Source organism: Garra rufa, chromosome 20 (genome assembly GCF_049309525.1).
Source record: "Garra rufa chromosome 20, GarRuf1.0, whole genome shotgun sequence".
NCBI classification, from domain to species: Eukaryota; Metazoa; Chordata; class Actinopteri; order Cypriniformes; family Cyprinidae; genus Garra; species Garra rufa.
The window spans coordinates 22,757,853-22,780,319 of record NC_133380.1 but is presented as its reverse complement, the minus strand read 5'-3'; the positions used below and the strand labels follow the sequence as shown (position 1 = coordinate 22,780,319).

Below are 22,467 nucleotides of genomic sequence, written 5' to 3'. Positions count from 1 at the left end.
TGACAGGTTTCAAGCTCAGACTCTGGCTGGGCCACTTAAGGACATTCACAAAGTTGTTTATAAGCCACTCTTGCTGTGTGCTTAGGGTTATTGTCCTATTGGAAGGTGAACCTTCTGTCCAGTCTGAGATTCTAAATGCTCTGGACTGGGTTTTCATTAAGGCTATCTAAATATTTTGGTGCACTGAACTTTTCTTCTACTCTGGCAAGTCCCTCAGTCCTACCGCTAAAAAAACAGCCTCTTTACTGTTGAGATTGTACTCAACAGTACAAGTGATGAGCAGTGCCTGGTTTCCTTCAAACATGATGCTTGGATTTGAGGTTCATCAGACCAGAGAATCTTGTTTCTTACTGTCTGAGGGTCCTTTGGGTGTTTTTTTGTTAATTTTAATTGTGCTTTCATGTGTCTTCACTGAGGAGAGGATTGAGTTTGCCCACACCACCATAAAGTGATGTTTGTTCTTCTGTAGGTCTCTCCTATCTCCACATATAATCTTGGAGCTCAACTAGAGTGACCATCAGGTTCTTGGTCACCGCTCTAACCAAAGCCCTTCTCCATGAATTGGAGTTTGGTCAGAAAGCCAGAGCTCTACAGACAGTTTTTGACCTCAGGGGTTGGTTTTTGCTCTGATATGCATTCTAAGCTGTTAGACCTTATATTATGACATGTGTGCTTTTCCAAATCATAACTATTAAATGAATTTGCCACTGGTTAACTTCACTTAAAGTGTAGTAACATCACAAGCAATATGAATGCTCCTGAGCTAAATTTCAAGTGTCCCAGATAAGGGACAGTATGAATACTTATGCAATGGAATCATTTAAGTTTTTTATTTTTAATAAATTTGCTAAGATGTTCAAATCTGTTGTTTGCTTTGATATTATGGTGTATGGAGTGTAAATTGATGTGGGAAAAAGTAATTTAAAGCAGTTTAACCAAAGGCAGCCACATAACAAAATGTGAAAAAACATGAAGGGGTATGAATACTTTCACAAGGCACTGTATGTCTATGGAACCATATTTCCACCAAAAAAAAAAAAGGTAAGTCGCAATTAAGACACAAAATGGGACAAATAGTTGAAATTGACAAAAGTTTATAATTATGAGTTTATGGACACTAAAAGTTATAATTATAACAAAATGTTGGGCTTTTATGTCATAATTATGACTTGCTATAATTGTTTTTATATCATACATTTTGACTTCCGATTTTGTGCCATAATTACAACTTTTTATGTCAATCAAAGCATGATATTTTTTCTTGTGTAATGGAAATAGGCTTCCATAGATGAGAATTTAGAAAATGACAGCTCTTTTTGCTAGATAAGACCCTTTTTCTTTGGCTGGGATCGTGCAGAGCCCTTTGAATCTACACTGAAACTGCAATTCGGACCTTCAACCCGTTGGATCCCATTGAAGTCCACTATATGGAGAAAAATCCTGAAATGTTTTCCTCAATTTCTTTATTTGACTGAAGAAAGAAATACATGAACATAGGGTAACATAATGGTAAGTAAATTATCAAGAAATTTTAATTCTGGAGTGAACTAATCCTTTAATTGACAGCAAAATCCAAATTAAAATTTACCCTTCTAAAGTCACAGGAAAGCAACAAGAGCTCAATGACACCTACATAAAAGCCTATTTCTAACCTTTTTCCAACAGTCAAGTCAATTTTTCAAATTCAGAAAATGAAACGCTATTCCAAAACAGCATGACTTTTGGTTAGAGTTTCGCTTATGCCAAGCTTGAAGCGACAACTTTGACATTCAGCGGTAATTGTTAAATGTCAAAGAATGGCATAAAAATTAAACTCTCTTTTTCCACTCACAAGTCATTCTAGTTTAAAACTGTTCAACAGCTCAAGTCAGTCCTACAATTTTATCATCCTTTCATCAGTGTCACTGTAAATACATGTGTTAATAGTTTTAAGAGAATGTTAATAACTTTAATGTCTCAGGTAATTAATTAAACTGTGTTTAAAGATGCTGTGTGAAGTTAAAATTAGTTAAACTTTTAAAGCCATGTCTCAGCACACTGCGTACTGTTTCAGGTCTGTTACACACAATCTGTTTTTGTGTACACACTGAGACTATCAACATTGTTGATGTAAGTCCTTCTCCCTCTAACCAATCAGGCCACAGAACGCCAACAAAATGCCACCATAAATCACAAAGTTAAAATTAAGGTAATTGTTTTAACACGATGTTTGTATTCTTGTACATTTTTGTTATATTATCTATGACCTCTGAAAAAAAGGCTTTCTTTTTAGACTGCTTTTTAAAGAAAAAAATGCACCAAATTCAGTTTGTATCTGGCACAAACAGTACTACTCTTTCACCGCTAACTGAAGAAAAAAAACATGTATAACAACATTTATATATATTTTCAGGTCAACAACTAGGTCAACAAACAAGACAGATTACAGTTTCGTCATAAAAGCTGGAAGCGCATAAAGAGCCCTAAACCTTGACTGAATGACTTAGAGTCGAGACACTTTTAACAAACTATCAGATTTAGCCTACTAACCAAGTAGTATGCAGTCAAGGATTTCAGAAACAACCAATGGAAGTTCAGACAGTGAAGCCTTAAAGGAACAGTATTGCTCCAAATTTGTATGACTTTATTTCTTCTGTGGAACATAAAAGAAGATATTCTGAAAAATGTCTCAGTAGCTTTTGTGTACAGTGTGTTGTTTTTAGACACCATTGACCTTCATTGAATAGACAAAACCAGTTCTTTAAAATATCTTCTGTTCAAAAGTTTACACCCCTGGCTCTCAATGCATGGTTTTTCCTTCTGGAGCATCAGTGAGTGTTCGAACCTTCTGTAATAGTTGCATATGAGTCCCTCAGTTGTCCTCAGTGTGAAAAGGTGGATCTCAAAATCATAGTCATTGTTGGAAAAGGGTTCAAATACATAAAAATGTTGAAAAAAACTAAAAAAAATCTGTGGGACCTGAAAGACTTTTCTAAAGAATAGCAGGCAGTTTAACTGTTCAGGACAAACAAGGGACCCATGAACAATTATCACTAGATAAAAAAAAATACACAGCTGTTATACAGATTTGGTATGACATGAGGGTGAGTAAATGACAGTTTTCATTTTAGGGTGAACTAACACCCTAAACTTTATCTAGTAGGCCACACCACTCCACCCTACTTGGAAAACATCTGAGCCACATAAATGTGGACTAACCCCACAATCCTAAAACGACCTTATTCTCACCTGACCTAAACAGAAACATTTGCTTTTCTTTTAAGCTTGTATCCTTTATTAGCATTGAAAGAAACAGCTTCTCTGGATCCTCTGGGAGGCCAGATGTCTCTTAAGGACATGGTGGCCCACAGCAGATCTTGACTTATCGTTGTCCTCACACAAAGGTGAAAGGACGAAGGAAAGCTGTGGCAGCAGTTGCATCAAAAACCATAAGATAGCAGATGCTCCATAAGGCCCCCACATCCACTTTAAAAGGTCGGGCACAAAGTTAAGGTCAAAGAGGCTTTTCTTCATCATTTATTTGATAAAGTAAATAAATGTTTGGTATGCAATCACATTCAGTTGAAGTCAAAAGTTTACATACAACTTGCAGCATCTGCAAAATAAATTATTTGACCAAAATAAGAGGGATCATACAAAATACATGTTATTTTTTATTTAGTACTGACCTGAATAAGATAATTTCACATAAAATACATTAGCATAGTCCACAAGAGAAAACAAGAGTTGAATTTACAAAAAATGACCCTGTTCAACAGTTTACATACACTTGATTCTTAATACTGTTGTTACCTGAATGATCCACACGTTTGTTTTTTATTTTTATTTTTTTAGTGATAGTTGTTCATGAGGCCCTTGTTTGTCCTGAACAGTTAAACCGCCCACTGTTCTTCAGAAAAGTCCTTCAGGTCCCACAAATATTTTGGTCTTTCAGCATTTTTGTGTATTTGAACCTTTTCCAACAATGACTATGATTTTGAGATCTATCTTCTCAAACTGAGGACAACTGAGGGACTCATATGCAACTATTACAGAAGGTTTAGCGATCACTGATGCTTCAGAAGGAAAAATTATGCATTAAATTTGAAGGTCAATGTTTTGTCTTCCGGGGAACATGTAAGTATCTTCTGAAGGGCAGTACTAAATGGAGAAAAAAAAACAAACATGATATTTAGGAAAAATAAGGAAAATGTACACATCCCTAATCTGTTCAAAAGTTTTCACCCCAGCTCTTATTGCATCATGTTTCCTTCTAAAGCATCAGTGAGTGTTTGAACCTTCTGTAATAGTTGCAAATGAGTCCCTCAGTTGTCCTCAGTGTGAAAAGATGGATCTCAAAATCATACAGTCATTGTTGGAAAGGGTTTAAATACACAAATGCTGAAAAAAATTTAAAAAAAATCTGTGGGACCTGATAGACTTTTCTAAAGAATAGCAGGCAGTTTAACTGTTCAGGACAAACAAGGGACTCATGAACAACTATCACTAAACAAAAGAAACAAAAGCTGCGAATCATTCAGGTAACAACACAGTATTAAGAATTAAAAACTTTTGAACAGGGTCATTTTTATAAATTAAACTGTTATTTTCTCCTGTGGACTATATGTAAATGTCTTTGTGAAATATCTTATTTAGGTCAGTACTAAACAATGATTCCTCTTATTTTGATAAAATAATTAACATTTTGCAGATTCTGCAAGGTGTATGTAAACTTTTGGCTTCTACTGTATTTGACATTATTTTGCTGTATTTGATTAATTAACAGCTAAAGAATGACATTTGTGCTTTTGGCATACTTTTTCTTAGTGTTTTTTTCTTGTGCATGAGGATCACAGATCTACTTAAATTTGGATTTCCGAGTGCAATACTCCATTGGAAAGAATGGGCCACTGCACTGCAGTGATGACGAGGTCTATGCTAATCCAGCTGGATATATGAAGGTAATACACGCACACTTCAGACAGAGGGGGAAAAAAAACACTCCAAGGTGCTGGAGAGGGTCTGCTGCTCTTGAATGTAATAGACTCCTCCTGGCTTAGTCATTGCTCTTATAACCCTTTTCTGATACCTGCACTGCTTCTCATTAACTGTGACAGATAAGAAAAAAATAGCATTTTGAATTGTGTTTGGGTTGTGTGTGTATAAAATGTGGAGTAGGGAGCAAGTAAACAGTGAGCTTGAAATGCCACCATATGTTAAAGACAACCAAATGCAAACAAAATTCGCAACCAATTTAACTTCAATAACATAACATTTTCAAGTAAAACATGATGGTTAAATCCTGATTAAGTGAACTTTACAGAAGCGCAAATAAAAGACCTACACACATTATACCTTCGCCCACGCTGTTGAATTTGTAGAGCAAATGGGTGGACCTCCCTGGTGAAAAAACAGCTAAAACCAGCCTAGGCTGGGTGACCGGTTTTAGCTGGTCAACCAGCCTGGTTTTGGCTGGTCAAAGCTGGTCAGCAGACTGGTTTTAGAGGGGTTTTGGCCACTTTTCCAGCCTGGCCAGACTGGTCTTAGTTGGTCAGGCTGGGAAACCACCAGCTAAAACCAGCCTGGCCAGGCTGGGAGACCAGCTAAAATCAGCTACTTCCAGCTTAAACCAGCTAAGACCAGTCAACCAGCCTAGGCTGGTTTTAGCTGTTTTTTTTTTCAGCAGGGCTCACAAACTAAAATTAATAATTGTAAAGAAATAGTTCAGCCAAAAAAACAAAAGCGTTAAAATTGTGAAAATGTATTTACCATCCTCAAGTCATCCAAAGTGTAGATTAATTTGTTTCTTCATCTGAACAGAAGTGGGGAAATGTAGTATTACAGCTGATGTCAAAAGTTTACACCCCCCTTTCAGACTCTGCAAAATGTTATTTCAATATTTCATATTTTAAAAAATATGAGTGATCATACAAAATGCATGTTATTGTTTATTTAGTACTGACCTGAATACGATATTTCACATTAAAGATGTTTACATAAAGTCCACAAGAGAAAACAACAGTTGAATTTACAAAAATGTCTCTGTTCAAAAGTTTACATACACTTGAATCGTAATACTATGTTGTTACCTGAATGATCCACAGCTATGTTTTTTTTTTTGTTTGTTTGTTTGTTTAGCGATAGTTGTTCATGAGTTCCTTGTTTGTCCTGAACAGTTAAACTGCCCACTGTTCTTCAGAAGAAATTTTCAGGTCGCACAAATTCTTTGGTTTGTCAGCATTTTTTGTGTATTTGAACCCTTTCCAACAAATGAGAAGAGCCGGGGGTGAAAACTTTTGAACAGATTGGATAGGTGTGCATTTTTCTTATTTTGCCTAAATATCATATTTTTTCATTTAGTACTGCTCTTCAGAGGCCACAGAAGATAGTTACATGTTTCTCAGAAGACAAAATAAGTAAAATTTACCCTGATCTTCAAATTCAAGTTCTGTGAGCGTTTGAACCTTCTGTAAAAGTTGCATATTAGTCCCTCAGTTGTCTTCAGTGTGAAAAGATGGATCTCAAAATCATGCAGTCATTGTTGGAAAGGGTTCAAATACTCAAAAATGTTGGAAAACCAAAGAATCTGTGGGACCTGACGGATTTTTCTGAAGAACAGCGGGAAGTTTAACATCTCTAAACAAACATACACAGCGTGTGGATCATTTACATTTGTTCATTTATTCAGGTAAGAACACAGTGTTAAAAATTAAGGGGGTGTAAACTTTTGAATGGGGTAATTTTTATAAATTCAACTATTATTTTCTCTTGTGGACTATATGTATACATTCAGGTCAGTACTAAATAAACAATAACATGCATTTTGTATGACCCCTCTTATTTTGGTAAAATAATTAACATTTTGCAGATTCTGAAAGGGGGATGTAAACTTTTGACCTCAACTATATATCACTTGATCGTTAATGGATCCTCTGCAGTGATTGGGTGCCATCAGAATGAGAGTCCAAACAGCTGATAAAAACACCACAATAATCCACATTATTGAGGACTCCAGTTCATCAAGTTATGTCTTGTGAAGCTAAAAGCAGCGTTTGTTATAAACAAATCGTTAGTTAAAAAGTCTTAAAAACTGTTGTAATGTTGTAATGTTCTCAGCTGTTTGAACTTTCACTCTGAAGGCACCCATTCACTCCAGACAATCCACTGGTGAGTACATTTTCAGCAAAACTATTCCTTCTAGTGAACTGAATATGGTTTATATGTACCATATATAAAATGAACATTCATTTTTGAGATTTATTAAATTAATCATTTGCATCCCTACCTGCTTTGACTAAAATTGTTTCAGAGGTGGACATTTGACATTAAAATTTCTTTAGAAGAGTGTGCACTCATGAATCATACAAAAAAGACTAAACAAACATGGATTATAAAAGTTAAGATAATTCATTTTGATTTTATGTCATCTTTAACTAACTTAAAATGTTTGCCTGACCATATGCACCATTACCAATGCACAACAAACTGAGCTCAAGCAGCTGCTTAGACATCCGATCTCATTGCTTCTTGCCAGGCAGACATAAAGTGTTAGAGTAACTCAGGAGGACATGTTTAAGCATCTAGCTGATGGATGAGACACAATCATTATGCAAAAGAAAACAAGAAATAAATAAATCAACGTTCGTCCTACAAAACCACAAGAGAGGAATCACATGTAATCACTCATCCACTGAACATGAAATCTGCTGGGGTTTACACGGATTTTACAAACAGACACAAATATTACAGAATTACTCAATGTGCCAAATACTCAGACAGCGCAGGCAAGTCAATGGAGACTGCATTTAGTACACTATTAGTCTGCCCTCAACATTAGCATGACTTAGACATTAGGCTGCTCCATCAGCCAGACATAGGGAATGGAAATCTTAAGTCGATGAAGGATTGATTCCTAAAAGAGTTCTTGCGGGAAGACAAAAATAAAATCAAATCAAGCAACACAACTGCTGTCCTCACTGGGGGGAAATGGGTTTTACATTCGCATATTCATGAGGGGATATTTACAAATCTGTATTGACCAATCCAATTCTTCTGAGAGAAGGAAGAGGAGCTTAGGAGCTCAAACGAGGAGATTTTCTGAGGACGGGCTTATGAGAGCTTTTCTTGAGGTCTTTCGGAGGGCAATGCCGTTTCATTGTGCATAATAAAAAACATTAAACCAGAGAGATCATTTATCATGCATTTCTGCGGCATAAAAAATTAAAAATGCATATATCGTTTGTATAATCACTGCATAATGTAGATTCAAAACCTATTGTAAATTCACATCTATACCATATATCAAACCCTCTTTTCCCTGGGTGAACGAAACGCCTGCATAACAGAATATAGAGACAATGAGTTAAAGAAAAAGTTCACCCAAAAATGAAAATTACAGCATGATTTACTCACCCTCAAGCCATTCTAGCTATATATGACTTTCCTTTTTTCAGACGAATGTAATTTCAGTTCTTTTAAAAACATCCAGGCTCTTCCAAGCTTTATAATAGCAGTCAATGGCTGTTGAGATTTTAAAGTCCAATAAATTGCGTCCATCTATCATAAAAAGTGCTCCGCATGGCTCCAGGAGAGTGATAAAAGCCTTCTGAAGCAAAGCAATGCATTTGTGTAAGAAAAATATCCATATTTATAACCTTATAAACCATAACCTACAGCTTACGCTAACTGTTGTACGCATGTTCAAGAAAGAGCAGCGTTCCAGTGGATGACGTAGGACGTAGACATAGTGTAAGCTCTGGTAAGAATATGCTAGTCTCGTGAGAACCAAGTTTTACAAAGAAAAAGTCTCCTTTTGGCTTATATCGAAATCCTTCAACATTATACTTTACAAATCCTCTTTTTGTACTTCTAATCTGCCTTCACCTACGTCCTACGCCATCTGCTGGAACGCTATTTTCTCGTGAATGCACATACAATAGTTAGAAGAAGCTCAAGGTAATGGTTTATGTTTTAAATATAGATATTTTTCTTACACAAATGCAGCAATTCACTTCAGAAGGGCTTTATTAACCCCTGGAGCTGCGTGGAGAACTTTTTATGATGGATGGATGCACTTTATTGGACTTCAAATTCTCAACACCCATTCACTGCCATTATAAGGCTTGAAGAGCCAGGAATTTTTTTTTATTATTTAACTTCAATTGTATTCACCTGAAAGACAAAAGTCATAAACACCTAGGACTGCTTGAGGGTGAGTATTTCATTGGGTAATTTTCATTTTTGGGTGAACTATCTCATTATTATCAGATAAATGTTGTTGCTAACTAAAACGAAAACTATAAAACTTTATTTATTTATTCTGTAATTGAAAAAGATACAAATAAAAGAAAGATAACTAGCTTACTAAAATAAGTTTAAGAACTTTAAATTGTATTACTTTTAAGACCTAAAATACTACATCTAAAACTAAAAAAAATAACATATTAAAAAAATTATACTTATAAAAGCAAATATAAAAATAAAAAGGTTAATCAAAAAATGTATAAATACTGTAATTAGTATATAAATAATCCTAAAATAACACTGGAAAATATAACAAAAAATATCAGTTATGTTTACTGAAAAATTCAAATTCTATTTTATGATAATTTTGTTACTTTAAAAAAAGAAAGGAACTGTTTTAAGTTTTAAGATTATTCATAACATAAATAAAAAACACTCCCAAGTAGCACGGGTGTATTTGTAGCAATAGCCAGCAATACATTGTATGGGTCAAAATTATTAATTTTTCTTTTAAGCCAAAAATCATTAGGATATTAAGTAAAGACAATGTTCCAAGAAGATATTTGGTCAATTTCCTACTGTAAAAATATATTAAAACTTAATTTTTGATTAGTAATATGCATTGCTAAGAACTTCATTTGGACTTCATCTAGCCAAATATTGTCCTATTCTGACTGGTTTTGTGGTCCAGGGTCACATATAATAAAAAGTTAAAATTACCTCTACTTGAATCTCTATCTCTACCTGTTATACATTTCTAGTCACACAGCAATGAACCTACTCTGCATTACATGTTAATTTGTTCCTTAATTATCAGTATCTAATACTTAAATCTTCAGAATCTTTTAAAGTTATATTTTTTGGCTTTTGTGCCTTTAATGGACAGAGAGAGGGGAGGAGAATTGGCAAAAGACCTCGAGGTGGGATTCGAACTCAGGTCACCGTGAGCACAGTCGCGCTACATGTCGGCGCACTAACCACAAGGCTATCAGCGCTGACTAATCTTCGGAATCTTTAAAACGGAAAAGAAGTTTGTATTTCAGGTTGAAATCTTTCAGAAGAATAATGAAACGTACAAATATACAAAAGTTTTAAATGTTACACCAGTTAAAAAAAAAACAAAAAAAAAAAAAAACAATACATTTTGTAATATTTGTAGAGGTAACGTTATATATTATCATAAATATAATGAGGTTTCTACCTGTTACACATTTCTAGTCACAGAGTAAACCACCCAGACCAACTCTGTTATATGTTAATTCTTTCCCTAATTATCAGCATCTGATGCTTTGACAAACAGTGTTTAAGGAGCGTCCCAGTCGACTGTATCGGATCCTTCATAGCACAGTCACAGGCCAGCAGTCTCCAGGGGTTAAAATCCTCATTACTAGTCATAGCTCTGCCCTAAACCCTTTGAAATGACTCTTCTTAATTAGCACCTCCAAATGGCCTCACATTTAATTAACTTGTGGAATCCTTGAGGGGCGTTTTGATATATGAAATTAACACATTTTCCTATTCCTGATTGTAACTAATTGGTTTACTTTATTCACAAATGATAGCTGCCATTTATCATGAACAATACAATACCAATACTAAAATAGTCCCAATCAGCAAAACAATGGAGCTAATAAAGTGCCATGGATAAATCAGGGCTCATCATCCAAGATACTTTAAAGATTTAATAAGGTGTATTTACATAGTTATAGAATTTACACAAGCTAATTAGGAAAATGGCGGGCTTACAGGAGAAGTGGTAAAACTTCTTAATTTAGAACATCAGTATTCCTTCAAAGTCACAATGTCAGATAACGAAGCAATGATTTAATTAGCTCGTGCTAGGGAAAAAAGCCAAATAAAGTTCATTCGTGACCTCTGAATGCTCTCAGCTCTTTTTCATAGTCTGATTTTAATGTATGACTTCCGTTCAGCAAGGTCAGGTGGGCACTGGATGAGCAGCAGCCTTTGACAAGTTGACAAGAGATCTCCGTTAGGCCGTGACGTGTGTGTGTGTTAGCAGAGCTGAGTTAGGGGGAGTCAGCAGAGCATGCCAAAGGATTTAGATCGCAGAGATTTGCATCATGGGATACGCTTTTGCCTTAATCTCCTAAAGACAGACACGGGCTGAAGGTGAAGGCAACTCCCTGCAGATAAAAATTTAGCAATTAGCATAGCTAAAAAGGAAAATCATTCAGAGGAGAGAGGCCTGGAGGAGGGAGGTCAAGTCAGTGGACAATTGGAAGTGGGCGAAGACACTGAATCGTTCATAATGCGAGAATTCACTTTAGTGTTGTTCCACACTGTTTTTTTCTTCTGTGGAACATACTCTTTCAGAGGTTCCATAAAAATGGCTCAGTGTCACATTATCCTTCAGAAATCTTTCTAATATGCTGATTTACAACAATTTACCATTATCAAACAGCTGTGCTGCTTAAAATCTTTTGTGAAAACCATGATACCTGGTCGCATGACGAGAACGTACCTCTGGGAACTTTTTTGCATGACGCGACATATATACCGTCATGTACATTTCGTGACATATTCTATGAAAATGTCCACTAAAAGGTGCTAAAAGAGTGTTCGTTTTTTTCCCCAGAACAGATAAATGTACATATGGTATGTTTTGTGTGATGTTAGTTTTGTATGTGTCTAGTTTTGCATGTTGCAGTTCTGATTTGAAATGTCCTTTGAGAGGGGCTATAACTCTAATGCTCCGTGACGTTTTAAAATAACGTACCATCTGCTCTACACCTAAATCTACCCAATAGTTTGTACAAAAGCGAATGTGATATAAAAACGCAATCGCAAGCCGTTTTAGCTTGTCTTTCATCGTGAGTCATGTTTTTAACGGGATTTGTACCCACGGATTCCACATCCCAAGTCCAATTCTAAGCAAAACATATGGAGCTGTAATCATAATTGTACACAAAAAAAGTTACAAATGCTCGCTGTTTTACCACCTGTAGTGTTCATTTCTGTTGGAAACTCCAGTAATATGTACTTGTTGATACATATTTCACGTCTTGCGAAAAAGTTTCCAGAGGTACGTTTTTGTCATGAGACCCTGTACCTTCAATGGTAGTGTAAGATTAAGATTTAAGAAAGAAAGAAAGATACAATAAGTACAATAAAATAACCACACTTTTCTTAAAAGTAAAACAAAAGATTGGACAGAAAAATATGTGACCCTGGACCACAAAACCAGCTGTAAGGGTCAATTTTTCAAAATTAAGATTTAATAAATAAGCTTTCCATTGATTTATAGTTTGTTAGGATAGGACAATTTGGCTGAATTATTTGAAAATCTAAGAAACTGAGGGTCCAAAAAAAAAAATTGAAAATCGCCTTTAAAGTTGTCCAAGTTCTTAGCAATGCAAATTACTAATCAAAAAAAGTTTTGATATATTTACAGTAGAAAATATACAAAATATCTTCATGGATCTTTACTTAATATCCTAATGATCTTTGGAATAAAAGAAAAATCTATCATTTTGACCCATACAATGTATTTTTTGCTATTACAACAAATATACCCGTGCTACTTAAGACTGGTGTTGTGGTCTAGGGTCACATATTAATAAATGTTATTTTTATTCAACAGATTTAGCTGTTTTTTGTTAATGATCCTAATATAAAAAGCACTTTTATTTAGCAAGAATGCATTAAATTGATCAAAAGCGACAATTTGACAAAAGAGTTCTTCTGTTTCAAATAAATGGTATTCATTAAACTTTATCAACACTGAAAATGAAAAGAAGAACCACTACTAATATCTGAGCACTAAATCAGCATATTAGAATGATTCCTGAAAGATCATGTGCCATAAAACACTTTTGTGTCAGAAACGAGATGAAGTTAAAATGATTTACTGATATATCTTAGAATTCGCTCTAGACCTCAGCGCATTCACAGGAAAAGCAGCACTGAATCAATGCATCTGCTGATTTGGTAAACTAAAACTTGTTTGAATTATTCATGAATCTGAGTAATCTGGTTTGCAAGTTGAACTCACTCAATGTTCCAGTTGCTGTGTCTCCTAGAATAACAACATAACTTTATGTCTGTTTTTCACACCAAGAATATTTTTATGATACTTTTACGGTGCTTGTCTGACCTTTTTGAAGCTTGCCATGCATAAACAAGAGCGACCAGCACAGTTTGAGAATCTCTCATTTTGTGTTTAACGGAAGAAGAAAGTGATATAAATTTGTAATAACATGATGAGATTGAGTAATAACAACGAGATTTTAGTATTTAGCGAACTTTAGCCATTTTTTTTAGCCAGGAGAAGTTCACTTCCAGAATGAAAAATTCATGATAATTTGCTCACCCCCATGTAATCCAAGATGTTCATGTTTTTCTATCCTCAGTCACAAAGAAAGTTTACAAAGAAGTTTTTGAGAAACGCATTTTAGTATTTTTCTCCATATAGTGGACTTCTATGGCGGCCAACGGTCCAAAGTGCAGTTTCAATGCAGCTTCAAAGGACTCTATATGATCCCAGCCAGAAAATAAGGGCCTTGTCTAGCAAAAATACCGGTCCTTTTCTTAAAAAAAATTAATATATCAATTTTTAAGTATATCTTAAAAATTGATATACTTTTTAACCACAAATGCTTGTCTTGCACCAGTACTGATGTTGGAAAGGTCACGCGTGATATAGGCGGAAGTACTGAGCCACTGTTTACAAAGCGAACTTGCAAAAAAGTCAAACGCCCCTTACAAAAAAAGGTAAAACAATGACATTGGACGATTTTGAAGCTATGAAGAAAATAAAATGAGATGGGGTTTTTCGCACGTGACCTTTCCAACGTGATTACGAAATGCGTGCGCATTGAAGCTAGTAAAATAAGCATTTGTGGTTAAAAAGTGCACAATTTTTTTTTAAGGGGTCATCGGATGCCCATTTTCCACAAGTTCATAGGATTCTTTAGGGTCTTAAAGGAGTAGTTCACTTTCAGAACAAAAAATTCACAGATAATGTACTCACTCCCGTGTCATCAAAGATGTTCATGTCTTTCTTTCTTCATTCGTGAGGAAATTATATTTTTTGAGTAAAACATTTCAGGATTTCTCTCCATATAATGGACTTCTATGATGCCCCCAAATTTGATCTTCCAAAATGCAGTTTCAAAGGGCTCTAAATGATCCCAGCCGAGGAAGAAGGGTCTTATCGAGTAAAACGATGGGTTATTTTCTAAAAAAAAAAAAAAAAAAGAAAAAAAAAAAGACAATTTATATACTTTTTAACCTCAAATGCTTGTCTTGCCTAGCTCGGCAAGACAAAAATTTGAGATTAAAAAGTATATAAGTTGTAAATGTTTTTAGTAAATCCAAACCAATCGTTTCGCTAGATAAGACCCTTCTTCCTTAGCCGGGATCATTTAGAGCCCTTTGAAGCTGCATTTAAACTGCATTTTGGAAGTTCAAACTCGGGGGGACCATAGAAGTCCATTATATGTATAAATTATAAGAAATCCTGAAATGTTTTCCTCTGAAAGTGAACTATACCTTTAAATGACAAGTCTATAACATAGTTTGGTTAAAATTTCTCAATGGTACACTGTAAAAGGTTTTCACCAGATTCAACTTAAAACCCTAAGTTCAGCAGCTGCCTTAAAATTTTAAGTTAAATCAGCTCAAAACTACAAGTCATTTGAACTTATTACAATAAAAATGAGTTGATTTAACTTGTGAGTTGAAATGACTTAAGTTGATTTAACTTCAAATTTTAAGGCAGCTGCTAAACTTAAGTTTTTAAGTTGAAACTGGTGAAAACTTTTTACAGTGTAGTGTAAAAAATATTTTTATTTAGTCAAAATCAGCCCTTTTTTTTAAGCGAGCTATTCTGTTGCATGTTCCTTTAAATGCTAATGAGCTGTGCTTGTCCCGCCCCTCTCTGCCGTGGGATGATGAGCCGTACTTTAGCCACGTTTAGCTGTGAAACTTGCTAACTAGCACATTAAGAAAGGCCATTTGCAAAGATGCATAAAAACCCTTGTACTCACTTCTGCTGTGGGTGAAGCTGCATCACGAATGATTCCACGAACATAGACACATATGTAGGCGCTTTCCTTTTAAAAACTAAATTAACGTTAATCCTCGTCTTCAGCGGCTCAGACGTTGGGGGTAAATGACGACTGCTATGTTCATTATTACATCCAACAACAGAACACCTCATTCGCTCAATCTGAGACTTTCTTGTCTTCCCCTGCACCTGAGTCGACACAATGGCGATCGAAGTCAGACTGTTTCAGCTCGGTTAGGGCGGGTCTAAGGTGAGGCGCTCATGTCAATCAACTTGTCGTGGAAGCGGCCTTTGTCGGTGTGTCATCACACCAACAAGAATCTGAGAGTGACCTGATTTTAAAAAGGGAATATTACTTTTAAAGATTAAAAAAAATACCACTGGGTGGATTTGTATCATTGTAGGGTGGTTGTGTACACAAACACACATGTTCAAACAACATGTAAAAGTGAGTTTTGCATCAGATGACCCCTTTAGGAAAATGACCGATTGTTTTGCTAGAAAAGACCTTTATTCCTCAGCTGGGATCATGTAGAGCCTTTTAAAGCTGCATTGAACCTGCAATTTAAACGTTCAACTCCAGTTGAAGTCCACTATATGGAGAAAGATCCTGGAATGTTTTCCTCAAAAAAAAACTTAATTTCCTTGCGAATGAAGAAAGGAGGACATTAGAATGAGTAAATTACCAGGAAATTTTAATTCTGAAAGTGAACAACTCCTTTAAAAAAGAGCCTTTGGACATCCACGGGAACCCAAACCAACCGAATAACTATCAAGCTAGGCAGACAGAAGTTTTTCACAACTGTCATTGCCGAAGCAGTGATTGTATAACAACTTTTAATTTGCTGTAACACTAAACACCACCTCATCATAATCATCATTAAAGAAGAATTATCCCAAATGGACCGGAATACGAGTCCCACGGGAGCATTCAAAAGAGGCACCTCTCCTTCAAAAGACTGCCGACAGAACTCTAAATGATTGCCGCCTTCCTAAATTATTGAAAAAGCCTAAACAGCCCTCATGAGCAACAGAAATGGCTATTAACCTTGGCGAAGCGATATTCAAATCCGGTTACAGCAAACTTGCTCTACTGTATCCCTGGCGGCCAGGAAATGTAAATTTGCTGTGGACAGATGGGAGAGACGCCTGCTGTTTGAAGTTCTTGCACCAGAGGAGTCGCACCCTCCCACCCCTCGTTTAAAATATTCAGCACGCAGCCTCATCCAGCAGACTCCCCTGGTCCTGTTTCGACACTCTAGTCGAGCTCTTCAAGCTGCTGCGGCGTTATGAGGCGAATTAGCTTTGACGTCTTCAATCTTTGCGTAAAGATTTTTTCCCGCCCTAAAGAACAAACGCGGCGGCAAATGTTCCTTTAAGTTTGGAGATGCAGCCGTGGCGCGGTGAGGGTTGTGCTGGGGAAAACAACTCTGGGATTATCTCTAGGTCCAGACAGGAATTTCTGAGGCGGCGTTGCCGTTATCGGCCATCACCTGTCTTAAATCCATTTCTCTTTTTTTTGGCATTGTCATTGACAAGCCATCTCTAATTTTCGAGCTGTCATAAAAGATGGGAGTGAATTGCCGTGATACCTACCTGCCAGTCACAGCTCCTGAACTCCACTACAGCCGACTGGCAGCAGGCTAATCACTGCCTCTTATCTCTGTGCTAAAAGTACAAAAAACTGATTCTGTAAAACCACAGGCACTCTAATCGAAAGAAAAAAACTTTAGTGTGCAGTTCTGTGCACTTTGCGACGACTGATGCAACTAAGGGATGGGTATTGATACAGATTTTACCAATTCAAATGGACTCTGAATAGATTTTGGTTAATATGGGTATATTTCAGTGTCTGTTTGTTTACCAATAAGAGAAATTTAAAGGTGCACTTCACCCAAGAAGAATAATTCTGTCATTAGTCATTGTTCTAAACCCATAAGACCTTCACTCATCTTCAGAATACAAATTAGGGCTGTGCAATTAATCGCAATCACAAAAAAATCGCGATTTAAGCACATGCGATTTCTAAACCGCATAAGGCTGCGATTTAATCTATCCCCCCAACGGCACCCCCGCCCCCTTGAACGTCAAGTTCAAGATCTTTCCTATAGAACAGGGGCCTCATGTATCAACGCTGCGTACGCACAAAAACTTTGCGTACGCCAGATTTCACGCTCACGTTTGGATTTACTAACGATGAAATTAACGTGAGAATGTGCGTTGATCCACGCCAACTCCATGTCTGGCGTACGTGTATTTTTTGTGCGTGTGTTTGTTTTATTTCCCTTGGCGACTCCTAGAGGCAATTATTTTAAATTGCACACTACAAAGTATCTTACCAACACATGTGGAAAACATTGCTATTAATTAATAATTGATAAAATGGGTTAATTGAGACAATATTTTTCTACCAATTATGTGATTTAGAACATATAAAAGCATTTGCAAATGTATACATCCCTTAGTCTATGGCAATGGCAGTGTTGGCCTTATTGGAGGACATTGTCAATGGCCAAATCCGAAGGGAACGCGTTTTTAGGGATCACAGTGATTTTCTGGCCCACGATGATGACTGGCTTATAAACTGTTTCAGATTTCCAAGAGCTATCCTCTCGGAGCTCTTTGCTGAGTTGGGTCCAAATTTGGAGACAGCGAGGAGCCACGCATTACCCGTTCCCTTACAGGTGCTGATAACGCTTGGTTTCCTGGCAAATTGTTCTTTCCAAAGGGAACTGGCAGATCGCTCGGGGTTAAGCCAGTCGTCTTTGAGCCGTGCAATGCCAGCTGTATGGGACGGGATCATCCGCATGTCTAGCAGGTATATAAGATTTCCATACCATGCAGTTGACCAGCCAAACAAAGCGCAATTTGCAGCGATCACCGGTTATCCTAATGTAAGCGCAAGCGATCGACTGCACGGACATTGCTATAAAGGCGCCATCTGAAGAACAATTTGGATACGTGAATCGGAAACAGCTAAGTTGTACTTTATTTTATTTTATTGAGCGTAATTATTTAACTGCATATCAGGAGACCGCGGTTATCCATTAAAGACGTGGCTGTTAACCCCCCTCAACAACCCACAAACTGACCAAGAGCGCAGATACAATGATGCCCATTCTCGCACTTGTAGAGCGGGCGATTGGGCAGCTGAAATGCCGGTGGCACCAGAGCCGTGCACAGACCTTTTGAGGGGCATGTGCTGAAACTGAACCCCCCCCCCCCCCTTATATATATATATCTTATGTAAACTAATTCAAACAACACTGCGATCCACTGGGATGTCCCTCTCAATGGCTATATAGGCTATAATGATGAAATGTTAATAAATTACATCATGTAATTTACAAGCATCAGCAAATTCAGCAGATAACCATAAAATCAAAATAGAAATTTCTTATGAATTATTTTACCTAGCTGACAAGGATCACTCGGTTGCTTTGTGTCAAACTAAATCACATTATGTCAACATCACACCGTGTGGTGAGGCATTATATGAACCTTTATAGACATAGGCCTACTATTGTTTATTTCATAAAGACAACGTTGCACTTATTCAAACAAGATATTTTACTGTTACAAGACAACGATGTTCATCTGCTTGCGCTCTATGACTCTGACTGATGCGCTGAAACGTAGGCTAAGTCGCCGCTGTTCTCCACCTGCACATTTACATCGGACCACTTCTTTTTTAATTCGTTCACAGTGCGATGTTCAAACCCCACTGCGTTAACCGCGTCAGCTAAACTCTCCCATTTTTTTTTTTTTTTACAAACTTGCAAATAACAGTTTTTCTCCGGTCTACAGGTGAGTAGCACCTTCAAATCACATTCTGTTAAGTTTCTCTTGCTTGCTTTTTCGTTTGGTTTTGCCAAAGTGGAGTCATTACCATATTAATACGGGGGAGGAGGCAGGGAGGGGTTTTGCGCTCGTGCATGTGCGCTCAATTTCACGTTAATTCAGATGTACAAAGAGATATGCGTGGAATTCCGCGTACGCAGTGTTTCATACATCTGATTTTTTTACTGCGTACGCACATTTACAGCTTTGTCCGTACGCTATGTTTTAGTATGAATTCAACGCAAGTCTTTGTACATGAGGCCCCAGGTCTATACATAGTTCTTTTATTAAAGAAACTAAATTGCATTATGTTATTTATCTTATTTACAAAGCATTTCATTTCTGTCTCTTCATGGTCGCGCGTTTACAATGTCTCCTCCGCGAAAACACGGACTGGATCGCGGACTCCATTCATAAAAACGGAATCTACTATAGCGCGGAATGCCACGGAATTCGTCGATTTTTGAATTAATAAATCAAAAGTTGGTCTGTCACTTAATTCAAAATGCGATATGGACTAGTGTCTGTGAAAACTGAAATGCAAAAAGACCATTTTAATATGAATCCTGCATGTTCCGTTTGCCTCTGTATGTTTGAATGGCGGAGATGCATATTTCTTTCTTTACTACACGCATACTGAAGCACACGTGACGCTCCCGCTAATTTTTGGCATTTGCATCTCACATGAACAGATACACTCAATCTCCAAAACTGCTGTGAGTTTCACTTTTACCGTTTCATTTGAGAAAACTAGCATCATATCTGTACACACAGAAACTTCACGGCAACCTGTCAAAATAAAAGCACGGTTTAACATGAAGCAGAACAATATTAGTCTTGTATTACATATGTACAGTATAATGTAGGTTTTTATATATTCCTATTTAAATAATTTACATAAAACAATACATATGATAAAAAAAATTATATTACAACAAGATTAACCACTTAATTATTATTTAAACGTTTTAAACTGAATATAATTTTTCTTCCATGATTGATTTTAACAGTAAACTTCTGTTTGTTTGCCAAAAATTAAAAGGGTTTATTTTTCATTTGATTAAAAATAAATAAATGTTTATGCTTTTTGATTATCAGGGGAAAAAAAAAAAAAAAGGCAAAAGATTGTAGAGCCCTCAAAATGTTAAAATAGATAGTTTTGGACTTATTTTTCCACTGAAATGAATGTTTGCGTTATTACACAAAGTAGGCTAAAGTACCGGGGGAAAAAAGTAACATGGCTAATTTATTTTATGTTGTCTGTTTTAAAGACAATTTTACTACTGTTTTGTTTATTAAACTTAATACTATGTTATTTCATTGTGAAATGTTTTGTTATGCACTTCTTGTGCACTGAATACATTTAGAATGTATGTATGTAGCTTGTTTGAAAAAAAAAAAATCGCAAATAAAATCGCAATCGCAATATTCGTTCAAAAAAATCGCAATATGATTATTTTGTACATATTGCACATCCCTAATACAAATTTATATATTTTTTATCCAAGAGCTTTCTGACCCTGCATAGACAGCAATGCAACTGACACATTCAAGACCCAGAAATGTAGTAAGGATATTCAACCGGTCCCAGCCAAGAAAGGAGGGTTTTATCTAGTGATCAGTTATTTATTTATTTTTTAAATTTCAATTTATATACTTTTTAACCTCAAATGCTTGTTTTGCTCTGCCTGAACTCTATCTCATTTTCTCCCTCAACTTCAAAATCAAGACAAGATGAGCGTTTGAGGTTAGAAAGTATATAGGTGTATCTTTTTTTTTTTTTTTTTGAAATTACTGATCGTTTCGCTACATAAGACCCTTCTTCATTGGATGGGATCGTTAGAAATCACATTTAAACTGCATTTTGGAAGTTCAAACTCAGGGCACCATAGAAGTCCACTATGTGGAGAAAAATCCTGAAATGTTTTCCTCAAAAACTATTTCTTCACGACTGAAGAAACAAAGACATGAACATCTTGGATGAGTAAAGGAGGTGAGTAAGCGATCTGTAAATTTTTGTTCTGGATGTGAACTTCTGCTTTAATTTGTGTTCATAAGATGAACAAAGATTTTAGGGGTTTGGAAAGACATGGGGGTGAGTAATTAATGACAGAATTTTCCTTTTTGGGTGAACTCTCTCATTAATTATATCGGGAACCTTCAAATATGGTACAATATGAAAGGTATGAAAATGTAATTATTAAATAAAAGTAGTATTACATTGTTCAATTTAATATAATATAGTAAAATATTGCTATATAATCTAGTAAGGATGTAACGCTATCAAAATCTCACAATACGATAATACTACAATACGTAATCCAAGATACGATACTATTGCGATACTTTTAAAAAAAACAGACAAATGAGGACTTGGGGGGGGGGGGGTTAAAATGTTGTACATTAAAGTTAAATAAAGTTAAAATCTTCTATCTAATGCACTTTGAGAGTTCAAAATTAAGAGCTTCATCAAGCAGGAAAAAGAACTTGCTCTGTTCTGTGTATGCAGACTCAGAGACGGAGCAGAACACAGCCATGTAAAACTATCTTTTAGCTCAAGTTGTGCACCTAAACAGCCAAATACATGTTGAAATGAGGTGCTTGGTGATTATTCATGTAAACCCTTACTCAGTTGTCATAAACAGCTGAGACTGAAAATACTTGTGTAACAGTATATTGGATCCGTGTGGCTCTTAAAGCGGCAACAAATAATATTCCTTCTGCCGTTCTCCGTGCCTAATATTAAAAAAAAAACATAAAATACAAAGGGAAAATTCACTTATTGCTCTTGAATGATGGACTTTTGTAATTTTAATAAGAAACAAAGCATGTTTAATTCTTACAATGAAGACGCGGTTTTATCTTACATTTAATTAATTACATTTAATTCCTATAGTAGGCTGTTAGACCACTTTAGACATGCAAAAACGTAGTCAGTATTTATTTTTATTTTTTTCCCCAAAAAAAGCATTCTTTTTTCTGTTGTATTGCTATGTTTAAATTCATCACTAATATAAAGTTTTGGAACCAAGCATAATCGTGTTAAATAATCGTGATTACAATATTGACCAAAATAATCATGATTAAGATTTTTGCTATAATCGAGCAGCCCTACTAGCTACACTGTTTGTTACTGTGTGCCATCTGCAAGGAAACCTCAATCGTGAGATGTGTTTTCTTGTAACCATTTTACAGCATACATTCATTTTCTTTTAGAACCACATTCAATTGATCCTTTGCAAAGAATTCGATTGACAGGAGATCTGACCAATCATAATGCAGAATAAGCCATTTTGTCCAGCAAACAAATCAGAGAGGAGAGTATAGATTAACTTTGGTGGACTTATACTTTAAAATTGTGTATACTGACGTATTTC

At 36.0% G+C, this 22,467-nt stretch overlaps 1 protein-coding gene across 1 annotated transcript in view; it reads right to left on the bottom strand.

The window, feature by feature from the left end:
- suclg2 (succinate-CoA ligase GDP-forming subunit beta) overlaps positions 1-22,467 on the bottom strand; it is a 96,475-nt gene that overhangs the window by 66,716 nt on the left and 7,292 nt on the right. The window lies entirely within an intron of this gene.